General features: G+C 37.8%; 1 long non-coding RNA gene across 1 annotated transcript; it reads right to left on the bottom strand.

Moving 5' to 3' along the window:
- Nucleotides 1–647: 647 nt before the first annotated feature.
- On the bottom strand, nt 648–15088 carry LOC128510425 (uncharacterized). Its single transcript, XR_008356114.1, has 4 exons — nt 14817–15088; nt 14515–14724; nt 10065–10239; nt 648–912 (listed from the first exon to the last, which is right to left on the bottom strand). It is a non-coding gene; the product is annotated as an uncharacterized LOC128510425 (long non-coding RNA).
- Between the last annotated feature and the right edge of the window lie 541 nt (nt 15089–15629).

Below are 15629 nucleotides of genomic sequence, written 5' to 3'. Positions count from 1 at the left end.
AAATAGAGGTGTTCATCATGCACTTAATGTTGCCTTTCCATCTACTGGATTATCAATTTTGTTTTTCCTTTTGTAAACACATTGCCACCAAGACGTATGTTGTATGCACAGTGCAGTTAAACCGATAATGTTCAAAAGCTCAAGAAGATTTGTGGCTCACAGACTGACTGCATTTTGTTCGGAGGGAGAAATCTGCAGGATGAATTGAATCTTTATACCGAAGATGTGAGAATCCTCACTTAAAAAAGCGCGCGCCGAAACATCACTCATTTCCCACTCCTACCTTTTATATGATATATTGGAAAAAGTCCACTCGACTTACCAGACTTCTACTTTGTGCAGGTTCAATATTAATGCTAGATGGACAATAAGTGCACTGCCTTATGCCTTTAAACGTTACCACTGACCACATTACAATGCATCATTTCTTTAACCGTGAGCTTTTATGTGGAGGAGATTCAAAGCACATCTCTAATTCCATTTTGCTCATTTCCACGCCTTACTTTGCCATGAACTGTTTAAGCCTTTGTGTGTGTTATAAGAGTCTTATTAAACTGTATGCATCTGGTAATGATCGGTTAGTCAAAACTAGTGTTTTGTATGGTTTATTATGACAGAAGTATATAGTGTAACTGTGTCCTTGAACAGCCAGGTAAAAGGGTTTGAGAACTCAGGGAAAAAACAAACAAAAAAAAAAACACCTTCCACTATAAAAATGAAGGACAGCTATTTTACTTGAGTTGGCATCAGTATTAGAAGCCCCGAGGAATGCAAACAGGTGAGGGAGAGGGGAGAAGGGGAGGCTTGTTGGATTACTTTACATTATTTAGATTAATTATTCAGACGTCTCCATTTTGCCCACGATAGCTCAACACCATCATGCCGTTGTGCGAGTCTCGTCGTTTCACTCACCTGCAAAGGAAATACAAAGCGAAGGCATCATCAGAGGCTGAAAAGTGCACGTTTAAGCAGGAGGCAATCTATTGATTAGTCACATCCTATCCAAGCAGAGTGTTTTAACGCAGGTTACAACTCACAAGCGGAAAAATTCTCACAAAACAATTTCACTATCATGGATCTGATTCACAAACTCGTGCAGCTAAACTACTGCAAAAAAAGTGCAGGAAATAATTTAGTGGTTTAATAAAAACACAGATAAATAGCTGAAGGGATTAGTACAGCAGAGCAAATGCAGGGGATGCAGTGTGCCCTTTGTCTTACCCCCTATCGGAGTGTGTCAAAAGCGTATAAATATTTAAGGATGAGGTGTGCACCCGGGCAAAAACTCCTCTATCAAGCATCTGCTGTCTGGAGCTCTCAGACGAGGACAGGTGCAGGCGCATCAAAAGAGGATTTCACTGCTAAAACAGCATTTACCATTTTCCTTCCTTCTGGTGAGCCTTGTCTGGGGTAAATTTTAACGTAAGGAGACACCAGACGCTTGAAAAACTACTAAAGTTGATCCTCTGGGGCATATGGTGGCTTAGACTCGGATAAAAAAAAAAAAAAAGTGTAGCAGACAACAGGTCAGGAGGGATTTGTAGATTTAGTTCAGTGGTTCTCAGAGTGAGGAATGGGGACCCCAGGGGTCCACGAAACATAGTCAGGCGGTCCTAGGTTTTTTTCTTATTGTTTTGTTTTTTTTACTTCAATAATTAGCCAGAATAATATTGTACACATATAAATAATGAGCATGGTATTTGAATAGATGGATTATGTTCATTGAATAAAGCTGTATTGAAATGGTGAAATGAATTTACAGATAAAGGGATCTATTTATATAGTATAAAAAAAAAACCCAACAAGCAGAGTATGTATGTACGATGTAAACAATTTGATTTGCAATTTGCAGGAATTTTTTTTTTTTTAAAAGATTATTTATTGGTAATCCTACCGGAGATGGCCATTTTCAATTCCTTGTCTTTTGTTGTTTCGCCTGTCAACACAAAAGTTATGTTCGGTGTCTCGTCTCCACATCTATACAACGCTCGGAGCAGCTTGGTTCAAAGATTTAATTGTGTTTTGCAAAGCATGCGCTAGACGAAAAGGCAAAGTTACAAGGTCTCTTATGCTGTTAAGCACCATGAAGAGAATATTAAAACTAATATCTTTGACAGTGTCTTGTGATGCTTGTGTTAAAAGACCTGTTTATTTTCATCATTAGAGAAGTGTGTTGTCTCCTGAACAAGCAGGTCGAGCTTGCACTCCCAGTGAGCCTCTGTCTGTCTGGGTTCTTTTTTTTTTTTTTTTTTTGTTTGTTCCATTCCAGTCATCAAATGCCACTTACAACATAATGAGAGATGTGGCAATTAATTTTCTTTTAATCAAGGTCGAAATGAAGTAAATTGGTACAGCTCTACGAGCCCTCATTTTCTATTTTTGCAGTGATGCAAAACAAATACGATAAAATGATGGCCTTGCTCACCTTCAGTAATTAGAAACCGTGAACGATCAGATGAAGATGATATGTGATATATAGTACATCTCTGTCTCTCTCTCTCTCTCTTCTTCTCCTCCCCCCCAGAGATCACCTTCCATCTCTTTTCGCGCAGATGACCATGCTTTCCGCTTGCGCTCTCGCTCTTCGCACTCGTCTTACAGACAGAGGGAGCAGCTCGACTTGACATTGACTGCTGTGCTGTTGTAATGCCTCTCAAATCTTATTAAAGACCACAACTGCAAAGGACCTTGCTGACTCCACACATTTCCATTAACCGTGTTGTTTCAGTATCCTACAAGCTGATTAAGAATTTATTAAAATTAGATTTTAACTCTGTCCCCAGATATCTTATCAACGCCATATGGCCGCATTGTTGGTAGGCCGCATTAATAAACACTCTGAATTAGCCGGGCTCCATTAACAGAAGAGCTCTCCGGCAGGCATTCCTATGAAATGGCAACGCAGTTTATGTTGATCGACTGCAGATCCTCTTTCACGCTTCTTGGATCGCTTCCACGTTTAGAAATATTCGTTCATGTAACTTGCTATTCACATGTGTAACGACAGTGCAGCCTTCCTTCTCGTCTGTGCTGCATGTCTGCGGAATTGCTTTGCTCTGAATAGGTGATATTCTAATGTGTAAACAATGACCCACACCTTCATTTCCTGAGTAAGCTATTGAGGAAATGACCACCCACCTGTTATTGTCTGCATGTTAGGCATGTACATAAATTGGAAAAACACATTGTTTCATACACAGACTTTCCAAACATCTTGACCTTGACTGCCTTAAAAGTTGAAATTTTTCAACTCCCGCATGTTCCCCATAACTTTCAAAAGAGTGCAAACAACCATTCGCTGCATATTTTTACATGATGTATATTGCATAGCAGATTTTAAATATTGATTCATTTAGATTTTAAGGAATAACTCACCCTGATTGAAATACTAATTGCATACTAATCTTTACAGTTTAATTTTCTATGGGGCCGGAAATTTATTTTGTAAAAGAATTTACCAATTTTTAGTTTAAACTTCTTTCATTTTCACTTCGGTTAATGGTTTACTACATTACCCAACATGCCTTTCAGCTATTTGCAGTGGGATTTAGCCTTCGCTTCCTCTCCTTCCAAAGAAAGCAGCACTTTAGGCCTTTAGTCTATCCTATCCAGCCTTCTCACCTCCTCGTCTGTACACTCTGCTCAAACAGATCGTCATCCAAAGCTTTGACTTTCATGTTAAAATCATAGTCAATACCATTTTGTAGATCACTAGACAATCTTAGACAAGTATCCAGTACTTGGATATGGCATTGTACATCACTGGAAAATTAGTAAGAAAAAAAAAATATTGCTGCTTTGTTTTTTTTTTTTTAGAAGGTGAAGGTCAAATCAGACTGTTGTACCTCATATCTCAGTTTTCTCTCAATAAATCCCATTGTATCTGTACTAGCAATGCCCCCCTGTGACATCCCCTTGTGGCACACATCCAATAACTTCCCATGGGATTAAGGAAACTACAGCAACAACCAACAAATTAGCACCAGAATCGCTAAACACATCAAAATATTTTCGATATAAACATATTTATTGTCCTTCAGGGTGGGGATTTCCTTCAACAGTCAAAGGAATTACTGACGAAAGATGAACTTCCGGCTCGTTACTGAAAAACTTCCCGGTCCCCGACTAAAAGTTTTACAATCTCCTCTGTGAGCTGGCCCTTATTTACCGAACACGGGCAGCTGCCACCACCTCTAACATCCGTCGTGAAGACAGATGCATGCATCTGGAGGACATTGTTTTTGTACAAGTCTTCATCTAATTAAGGTGATTGCCAGTCGCCTGCCCTTCCATGCTATGCAGCTGAATATCACCGTCGACTTTCATTAATCTCTCTGTAAGGTTTTTGGCTCTATGCTGGTATTTACAATGAGGACACTGTTGCTGGTGTTTGTTCGCTTACACATCAGTATGAAGTGCTTATCTGATCACTCGACATATAAATGTTAAATAAAAGTACAAACATTAATGTATTTAAATTCTTGCCAAATAAGCAAGAATTTAAAAGTAAAACTGATTTTGTACCATAAAAGTAAAAGACAAGTAAGGATATGTCTTTTATGAATGAGGACCAAGAAGAGGCTTTGTCACTTGGTGCACTGGATATGCTCTGCTTGGATACTTAAGGGTCAAAATGTCTCTGCTCAGCTGGTTAGAGGTGTTAATATCCAGTAAATCCGGCGTCAGGGTTTTCTGCCTACGTAGGGCGCAGGTGTCTTTACGTCAAAAATGCTTACGCATCAGCATTGCCATATGGACAGCGCTTTATCACTTAGTCAATGTGAATGTCAAAGGTGTTATTCATCAGTTTTGCCAATTTCTATTTTTCAGCTCTAGCAGATCCAGTACCTTTAACACGTTTATTTTAAGCACGAAATGAATCTTTTTTTCTTTTTTTTTTCAAATAAGTGCACTCAAGTCTTTCAGGCTCCTCCACTTTACAGGAAAGATACTTTTCCTGCTGTAAAAAAAAAGGCTCAAATTAACACAGAAATGTTTCTAACATTCTGCTCGTGATAATACTGCTATAAAAGGCATGGCTTAAGATCAAGAACCGACCAGATGAACAAAAAGGGAAAATAATTGCTCTAAATGGTTCGGCTTTGCAGTATGGCTCTTCTAACCTTGTGCTACCTTGTTATTAGCCTTTAATGTTTCATAATTAGAGATGGCACTGCTGGAGGAGGAAGTAGGCTCTAGGGTTTGTTGGGTCTGCCCTTGAGAATGGCCCTAATGAATCAATGGATGGCAATAATTGTGCTGGTCATTACTGAATCAAGTGATCTGCAGAATAATGTATTGATTTTTGGCCTTTCTTACTACATTATTATTCTGTATCACCGTATTGCAACATCAGGGGAATTGACTGATGGGTATGCAGAATCAGTGGCATAATCAGAGTTCAACATCTTCATTCTGTCTTGTCCCTGCGGACCTACGTAGATGCATTTAAAGTGCCCGGAGAATGCACTTTATTAAGATTTCACAAATGTGTTTATATGAAACAGTGTAACTTACTAAGGGGGGGAAAAAATACCAGTTTACTATCAACACATTCCATAGCTTCGTGTGTGTGTATGCTGGCTGCTGGCGGATTTCTTATATTACCTTGGGGAAGCACTTCCTTGTGACACGATGCTAAAACCGACTATTTAAAAGTGTTGAAGCAAACAGTTTAAGCCGCAGAACATGAGCACTTCTACCGAACATGGTGGGCTTTCTCAGCATTAAATATGTACGATTTGTAACGGTATCCCACTGGCAATAATAGCATGGGGATTTGAACTATGAACATGTCTTGTAATATTTATCAACTCGCAGATTTGAAATATTATTCTATTCAGCATTAATAGCCAAAAGTGTAGAAGGTCATTGATACGTTGAAAAAGGTTTAAAGGCAATTTATTTCCAAATTGGTATAATGTCGTAATACTGGTCTCGAAATAATGAGATTTTTTTTTTCATAGTGCAAATATGACACAAATCTATTCACTCCGTCCTGTGTTTCAAACTGTTTACAGAATTTATACCTTAGGTATGTTCTCTAGTGGGCATAGCAGTTTTTTTGGAACGATATAATTATCTGTTGTCTTTTTCATTACCTTGCCAGTAGATCTCAAATAAAGACTTATGCAGTGACTCTGTGCTTATAAAACGTTGTCCCTGGGTGACAGAGAGATCAGAGACCTAACTCTTTAGTTGACTGAGCAATCGATCACTTCAAATTCCTTATTATGTAGCTCAGAACACATCACAAAACTGCTAATTGGCAATAATCTGTTCGTCGATAGTTAACAAGACTGCAGAATTAAATGAGGGGAGGTTCCGGTTTTAAACAACACATCAGTGCCTATTTAGTCCCTCGGGAGTCTCAGAGGTACTGATTCTCATGCAGGAGTATACTTTGAGGTCTAAACCTATGAGCCGTATAAGCCTTAAACAAATACTCTAACTTTTTTCAACCTAATCTCTGTCCACTGCACCCGTAGTGTATGTGTGATTAGCAGAGGAATTATATTCACACATTGCCCTGGACTGAGAAAACCTGCACGTGGAAACCTAAAAATTTTCTTATAATTGGAGTCTAAGGGCAGTTGATCTTTTTTTTTTTTTTTTAAATCACTTTCTCTCCATTATTTATACCTCATTTTCTTTATTTTTTAACTCTCACCTACTACTTATTCTGTGTCACGGGGCAGCATAACACATTTTTCCACTGGATGAAAGAAGGAAAGCTAACTATCTGTCCTCTTCCTCATATACATGTCCTATACAGTAGTGGTATTTTAAGCTTGTCACACTGTAAAAGGGAAAATCCTCTAACATTAGACCTGTGCTTACAAAAATGTCATCGGTTAGTGGGTGCGTGCAGAAAATGGTTACGAATTAATAGAAACAAGACGTTGTTATCCATTTACTGTAATAATGCTATTCTTAGAGACATTTTATCAGGTTGAGTCAAAAATGATCCGCACTCAAGTCATATTAAAACTTCAGTTGGTCAGCGCTTTTTCCGTTCAAGGCTACTGTCTCCCCAGTCGCTGCTGTACAGGTGTGAATGTGTTACATCAGTTCACTTGTAACTGCGATGGGAGTAAAAATAGATGCTTGTGATTTGCAGGAAAGAAGAGCAGCGCGCAGTGATTCGTATGTTGTGATCTGAGTGTGTACCTGGTGCTGTTATTTATTAAAGACTTCAGTATGAAAAAAGTGATTGCATATCTGCAACCAAACAAAATGTGGGTTAATACTCCAAGGAAGGTGAAATTTTTTTAAAGGGAATCATGACTGGCGACGAGACATGGATTCATCACTACGAGTCTGGTGACCGGCGGAGTATGGAACGGAAACATACTGAATCGCCGACCAAGAAAAAGTTCAAAAGTCAACCATCAGCTGGAAAATCGATGCTTATAGTTTTCTGGGAGTCAGTATTGGAACATTCAGAGGAAAAAAAGTTTAACAATCAACAGTACTCGTTACAGTCAGATGCTATTGAAGAGCTGAAGCCTAAACTTCTGATTAAACGCAGAGTGCTGCACACTTATTGTCACACTGACGACACTCTGTGAAAACTTCATTGTAAGGTGTTAAAGCACCCCTTCCCCTATAGTGCTTATCAGATCTGGTTTCCTGAAAGCAGCTCCACGAGAATGAAAATTCACTTCTAATGAAGAAGTGAAAACAGCAGTGCATTCCTGATGGACAAAGTGTTGTAAAAAATTATGAATTTGCCTTTTCTAAAATTTATTTTTTTAAAACCTGCGTGTGGCAAAATAAAAAAGGACTACACAAAATGTCAATTCTTAAAAGCCTGCTTGAGGTAATTAAAATAATTTATAGCTTGCTTAAACATAAACATTTGCGTAAGCCGGTGCTGTCCTCATATTGGAGGCTTTTAGATGAGTGCTGTAGCTGTAATATAACAGCTTTTAATACAAAAAAATCTGCCAGAATTTTGTCATCAACCCCTTTTTGGCCTTTGATCTCATTTCACTGATCTCAGCTTATAAATTATTTAAAGATGTGTTCAGTTTTTACAGTAAAATGTAATTATTTATGCTGGTATACTTGTGCATTTAGAGCTAGAGCCTCTAAAAAAAATCAGTAAAATAATAAGTTACACATATTTAGATTATAATTCACCAAAAAATGCATTTCCTTGAGGTATCCTAACTGCCTCATTACCTGCCCATTATAAGGTAATTTTAAGGTCGTTACTTGATAGAGAATGTGCCAAAATACATGCAGTACATTAAGGTTAGCTTAAAAACTTCCAAAATGGAAATGATGAAATTGGAAAGGGGGAGTTATATTATTACCTGTAATTAACATTATATGCAATTTATTAAAGTGTGGTCAGGGTGTGTTCTTTATCAGTATCAGGACATTTGTAAGGGAGCATGAATGTCATAAAAAGTGTTCGTGAATTCCGCGTATTGTACTGCTGTGTGCTGAAGGTCAGCGGGAGGCAATGATCACTGCAATCTTTGACTTCCCGCTTCCTGTTTCATGTGTAAAAACTAAAAAGTATACACTAAAACTATAGAGATTACTGGACCTATTAGAATACAAATTAATGTTAGAAAAAAATTTATTCTATTGATAAGTATTGGCTAAGTATTTTGTGCATAACATTTTAAGCGCTCATTAAAAAAAAAATTGTGATCTTACAGTCACACATGAATTGTGTTTCCATGTGTGACTATAAGATCGTACATCATTTAAAATTAGCACTGAAGTATCCTCACAGACTCATATTCCCCAGTCTATTGCTGTGTCTGTGTCAAAAACTGTAAGTATTTAGATCATCAGGTTTTTCGCTATGTTTTTCCCATCTTTTTTTCCCTATGATTGTTTGGGGGATTCTTGTGTTAACTTTTGCTTTAACACTCTAATGAAAGGACGACAGTTCCACAATGAGTTTCAGGGTAATGTCCACAGGTTGGATCGCCACATAGACCTCTAGTAGGGGTTCAACAGCACTGGACAGCAGTGCAGACGGCACAGCTCTGCTCCAACCACACTCCCTCAGTGTAAAAGGCAAGTCTTTTTCAAAAAACCTTGCTAGCCACTTGACAGTTTACTTCCTGAGGAATTCCTTCATTGACACTGCAGTGCAGAAGGGAGGAGTCCCATCCGTGCCAGGCTGAATAGGATACACAGGGGTGGTTACCCAGTTGGTCCATGAGGCAAGAGAGAATAGAGTAGACCTGCCAGTTGTTTTGGCTAGATCTTCCAAACGCATCCTGATCTACTGTATTCCATTTGAAACGGAGGCAAAAAATAAAGATGATGTGCCATATTCAACAGAAGATCAAAGACATAATACAAATGACACCAAGCAGCACCAGAAATGGTTCAAACGACACCATCTCATCTGCAGGCAACACAGTTAGGACTGGGAGTAATTCTCAGGAAAAAGAGGCAAACAGGCAGAAATGAGGCTGAGACACAAGACCTAACTACAACCAGCCAGACTCATCTTGCAGAGATGACACTGAAATAAGACTTGATCTTAACATCCGACTGTTCTGAGGAAATGGTTATGTTGGAACTGACATTCCCATAAGAATACCAGATAGGGGAGGCCCATAAGTCTAAGAAGGCTTAATATTTGTTGGGCAACTTAGGTGGGCAGCAGGGGCTTTGTAGGGCAATCTGTACATCAGACACGCAGTCTCTTTGCATCAGATGATTGCAGGAAAGAGGACTGTGGATAAAGAAGGGCGATCCATAGTGTAAGGCACCACTTGGACATAAGTTGTGGACTGAACACTCTTGGCTGGGTCATCCAAGTGCCTACAGTAGGACCCTAGGTTCATTACTGATGATGTGTCCAAGTCGTACCATCTGGTGTATAAGGAATTAAAAAGTTAAAAGCTGCAGTCACTCCAACCATAGCCACTCCTTCATGGAAAGCATAACCACTTTTTCTGAAATTTAAGCTAGTTGGGTTAGTGTAGGTGAAGAGGTGGAACAAGTTTTTACAATTGCCTTCTCACAGCTCCAGAATGTTGGATTGATCGTGAGTGCATATCTATTTGGAATTACAAATGTTCTACCTGTGTATGTGTTGGGCTCCTTCAGGTTCTCTGTTTCCTCCCAACATGCTGATAAGTGGACTTGAGTGAACTGTGATGGACTGGCGTTACATCTGGGGTGTTTTCCAGCCTTGTCCTCGGCATTCCCAGAATAGGCTCCATATTCTTCACTACCCTGATCAGGATAATGCAGTTCCTGAAGATGAATTAGAAACAGATTGAAACACAAACTAACTTGTTTCACAGAAAAAATACAGATTGTAACAACAGAATGAACAAAAGACTGGACATAATTTTAAAAATAAGTGTGTATGTACTGTATATAATTAGGTATGTGCTGTGTAAATGTCTTGTCTACCTTAAGTCTATGTAAAATCACATTCAGATAAATGCTAAAGAGCAAAGATGTCTTACACAGCACAGTAAACAGTAATTAATTAAACAAAGTCAGTATTTGGTGTGACATCGCTTTAAGGACCCTTTAGTCTTAGGTACAGTTTGTGCAGCTTTATTAGGAAATTAGCTACTTAACTAGTTTACTGAGCATCCTGCAGAACCAACAGACTTTGACTGTTGCACTGGCTTATTTTTTAAATGCAACATCCAGCAACTTTATTTTTCTTTTTGCCTGTGCCTGAGACCTTTGCTATTTAATCTATTTTGAGATTACTTCTCACTTCTTGTGACAATCAGTTTGGTTTTAGTTAGATTCCATTACCTTAGTAAATGAATACTTATTTTAGGATTAATTAACTTTATTAACTTATTTACATTTTACATCAGATAATACTAACCATTTAAAGTGGTTCTAGTCTGTAGATAGACCCCAGTGTCTAGTTCCTAAAACCAGTATGGTGTCTTACACGACTTGCTAACAAAAGGGCTGTTATACAGTATATGTTACAGTTTGTATTCAGATATGTAGAAAAAAATATGTATTACATATTGCAAGTTAAAAACATTACAAAACATATTTGAGTAGTTTCATAAGAAAAAAAAAGTGGCTATGATTTATGGTTAGCACCATCTCTTGCAAACTGCTAATTAGCCTTTCAGCTAGCAGCCAAATATGTTTGTCAGGTAGCTATTTATTTGATCTATTTTTTGTTTTGTTTTATTTTTGGGTATGCTGCTCCAAACTGTTTTTTTTTTTTACACTAACCTTTTAACATATCATTTGAAATCAATGTCAATGATTTATAATTGCTGTTTAATATATTTTATTTACTGACAAACTACTTGAATGGCTATATGTTTAGCCTCATTGCAAACACCAGTGAATATGTATACAGGTTCTATGAACACACGTGATAATACAATCGAGCTAGCTTTTATTTTTAACAACTGGGACTGGCAATAAGTAGGATTTTATTACTTTATTTTGAGTTACAGTTTATGCTACTTTAATTGTTAAATTCTCAACATTTTTTTATTAGTAACGAAAAGCAATACTATTTAATAAAATTGAGCTAAAATAGTTAGCCATCTAGAAAAGTGTTGCTTTGCTTTTTTTCCACAGGTAGACACAATAGGGATGTTAGAGGTTTGATTTGCATTTTGACCATCCTAGAAAAGGAGGACCAAAACTTACCTCTGCTTCAAAGAATTTCATTTAAAGTTACCAGCCTCATAAATCACCAATTAACAGTACTTCATATTAAAGCTGTTATGAAGGCTTTACAAAGCAAGAGACACATGTCAATATCAACTATTTAAAGGAGATTCATGAATATTTTGCATGCCTTCACCAATGTAGAAATCAGGAGGGAAAAAAATCAGGAAAGAACACTTAATTGAAATATATATAAACAGTACAAAAAAACTAAAGGCTTCCATACCAATACATAAGACCCAACATTTTGCTCTATCTTCCCACACAGATTCTGTTCATTAGCGGCTTAGCACTAAAATTCTGCAGGTAATTTTTTTTCTAATATTTGTAATAAATGTATTTATTATATGTATCATAAATGTATTATTTATTAGTTTTCTATTTACTAAAGTAAAACCCATGTCTTTTGGATTTAGTTGGTGTTAAGCATTTTTATTTGTGATTATATGCTAAATTAGTGTGCTCTAGGGGAATAACTAAGCAAACTATCAATGAAGATTATTGTCTACTGAGAACCTGGACAATGGTACAAAATTGTTAATAGTGAAGAATGAAATTAGACACAGCATGGGTACTAAGTCATCCCCTAATAATCTGAATACCAGAGTTGGCCTGCTGTTATAGGAAAATAATCAACAATAAACAAATTAGTTGACAATCAATTAGTGAATGCAGTCTTCATTTTCATTTATGTGTAGTTTTTCTGTGAAACAATTTAGTTTGTGTTATAAGTTATGTTAGGAACTCTAAACCACTATTTCTTCCCCTTTCTCTCTCTTGAAGTTAATAAAACCAAAAGAAAAACATCGTTTGTCATGTTACTGAGAAACCAAAAAGTTATCTGTTGCATGAAAATAATGCTAGATTATATTTTTTCACTTAGACCACAGCAATCTGCCAGCACATACAATGTCTAACCTATTAACCAATGACATACCATGCTTTGTAAAGGTTTTATACATAGATTATTCTTGTGAAATGTCCAAGAGACCATTTACTTTTTTATTACATACTGTATGTGATAAATTCCCTTACCGGTCTCTCTCTCTCTCTCACTCTCTCTCTCTCTTAAAAAGCAGCCTGTCATTTTACTGAGAAATTGAGAATTGTAAAACCATGTTACAAAGTGATTACAACATCCATAAATATGAAAGAAAAGTATCTTAATAAAATTAACACATCAAAGATGTTTTAGTATCACGTTTGATTATGAAGCATCCATGTTAAAAGCCCCTGTGAATGAGCAGTTACTAAACAATAATAATAATAAATTTAAAATAGTATTGTTGAAAGAAGTGCATTAATAATAACCTATTAGTCATTAAAAAGTTGTATCTTAAAATCTAATATGGAGAAAAAAAATGCAGTGAGGCATCAACCAAAGTGAAAGAATTAATACAATAAAATGATTTGCTATCCTCTTCCTACCTATTGCCAATGACTCTGAGATGTATTAGGGTAATAACCTGCCTGTGAGTGTATATATTTAATTAAATTTATACTGAATTGTTTATTAATGTGCTATATAGTTATCATTATATGATAAGGTATCATACAAGTTTATTAATGTGCTATATAGTTATCACAGCATAGTTTTTTTTTTTCGCCATAGCATTAGCATGACATATTTAGCTATATCGATCAGCCATAGCATTACAACGCAAAACATTATGCCCAGTATTATGTAGTTTTTCTTTGCGGCCCGCCTGGGCAGTAATATGACTTAATGCACCAGAACATAGACAGCGGAGCCTTTGGGCGCTGTGGGTTGACAGTGAGGTGGAGCCTCTGTGGATTGGACTTGCTTGTTCAGCACATCCTATACAGTAGGTCTCCAATCGGCTTGAGATCTCGGGAATTTTTAAACTTTTTGTCTGTCGAGCCTCATGCATGGTGGGCTGTGACGCACCAAGTTTGCTGGTGCTTTAATAAGTGGCCAGTTTTTATTTTTTTTTTTAGTAATTGGTCCTGCATTGGCTTTTCTGTGGGATAACTGGACGGGCTGACTTTTGGTGTGTGAGGGAATGAGTGAGCCTTGTGTGCCCAATGTCCTGTCACCAGTTTACTGGTATATAATTAATAATCAATTAAGGTGTTAATTCTTTGTGGTGTTTAATGGCATTTAATAGCTAACTGTTATATATTACATGCTGTCCTTTTGGCTGCTCCCATCAAGGGGTCACCGCAGGGTGGCATCCGATCTGTATAATACTTGGCACGGGTCTTATGCCTCAAGCTTGTCCTGATGCAGGCTTCCCGTTCGATCATGGCTTGGGACTAGTTGTAAGGATGCCCTGCATCCAGTGTCAAGAATCAAGCCCAGGCCTTCTGCATTGCAGGCAAGAAGTTTACATTAAGTAAGAAAAAAGATGCATGTAGTAATGGGCACAGTGATTAGGGTATTGGACTAGTGATTGAAAGGTCCCAGGTTCAAACCCCAGCAACACCAAGTTGCTGTTGTTGGGCCCCTAAACAAGGCCCTTAACCCTCAACTGCTTAGATGTATAATGAGATAGAAATGTAAGTTGCTCTGGATAAGGGAAGTCTATCAAATGCAGTAAATGTAATATTTTTTATATTTAAAAAAGCAATGGTTTTGCATTTCTAAATAGAAAGCAGTTAGAATGATTTGACGTTCAGATCTATGGGAACAGTGAGGGAAAACCCTGCAGCATATTGAACTGAGGTGAATCAGAAATTTGGACCTGGAGGTTGTATCCCTGCAGTGGTACATCACATGTTAACAAGAAGCTGAAGAAAATGAATCACTGCCTCCTGACCAACACCTGATCTGAGGATTCAGCAGTGATGTGGTAATCAGCCCATACAGAAAAATCAGATCATTAAGTACATACATACTTTAGGTTGTCTTCATAGAGGGTAGATGTTCATAGATGTTCAGACACTGAGGTTTGGAACACACCCTTCATGAGCAGGTTAAGGCCCCGGGTCAGTGCAGATGAATCCGCTCCGTCTTTTCCTCCTCGCAGCAGCTCGCTGTGAAAATTCAATTAATGACTCCGCTTCCCAGTTCTCTCTCCAGGGCACATCTTCCGGCCCGCTCGCCCTCTGCTAGAAATAGGAAAATGCTATAATAACACAACACATGAGGAAAAAAAAAATGAGACAACTTTGATCACGCATGCTCCTTTGACGTCCACCTCTTTTTTTCCCCCTTCAGAACATTTCTCCTAAGTTGGAAAGTCAAGGAAAGCCCGAGCGAAGTGTTGTGCACAGGTAAGAATTTTATTTCCGACTAACTGTTCTGATCACTTTCCCTTCTTCTTCTTCTTCTCGCCGAAAAGTGCTCGAGATCTGTGAGGTGCGATCACATGTCCAGGTGTTCGTCTTCTTCAATGCAAGACAGGCATATGTTGTTATTTACTTATTATTGATTATTGCGCTTAAATGGGTTTGCACGTTCGCACCGAGACCGACGCTCATTACAGGCTGATATAAGCCTGTGTGTGTGTCTCTCTCTCTCTCTCTTACACACACACACACACACACAAGTCACTCTGAACCTGTCGGCTTTTTAGGAGCTGGAAGTTAAAGTCGTGCACGCTGTTAACAACATCACTTACTCGTGTCGAGCTTATAGACTTTTATAAACGTATGTGCATGCATGGCTGAACCTGGTGCATTTTTTAGTTTTTACATATAAAGTTCAGAAATACTGCGCGCGCTTACGCACGTGCCTTCTACTGTACAACTTGTGCACTTGTGCATTGCAGTCGTTCTTTTACTTTTTACCGGTTCATATAGGAATACTGTCTCTTACAATCTTATAGGAATATATGCATGCATTTCTCAAAAATAGTAGAGCGCTGTGTTCGGTTGTTCTCTAGCTGTTATCATTCCTGAACTTGAGTTTCAGACTTGACCTGTTCGTTTGACGGAACAGCAGGTGATGCACCGCGAAGTGAAAGAGTGAAAGTGAGTGAGGAAAAAAAGTTTTGCATGCAATATATATA

This window comes from Clarias gariepinus, chromosome 22 (genome assembly GCF_024256425.1).
Source record: "Clarias gariepinus isolate MV-2021 ecotype Netherlands chromosome 22, CGAR_prim_01v2, whole genome shotgun sequence".
NCBI classification, from domain to species: Eukaryota; Metazoa; Chordata; class Actinopteri; order Siluriformes; family Clariidae; genus Clarias; species Clarias gariepinus.
This window is presented reverse-complemented; position numbering and strand designations above follow the sequence as displayed.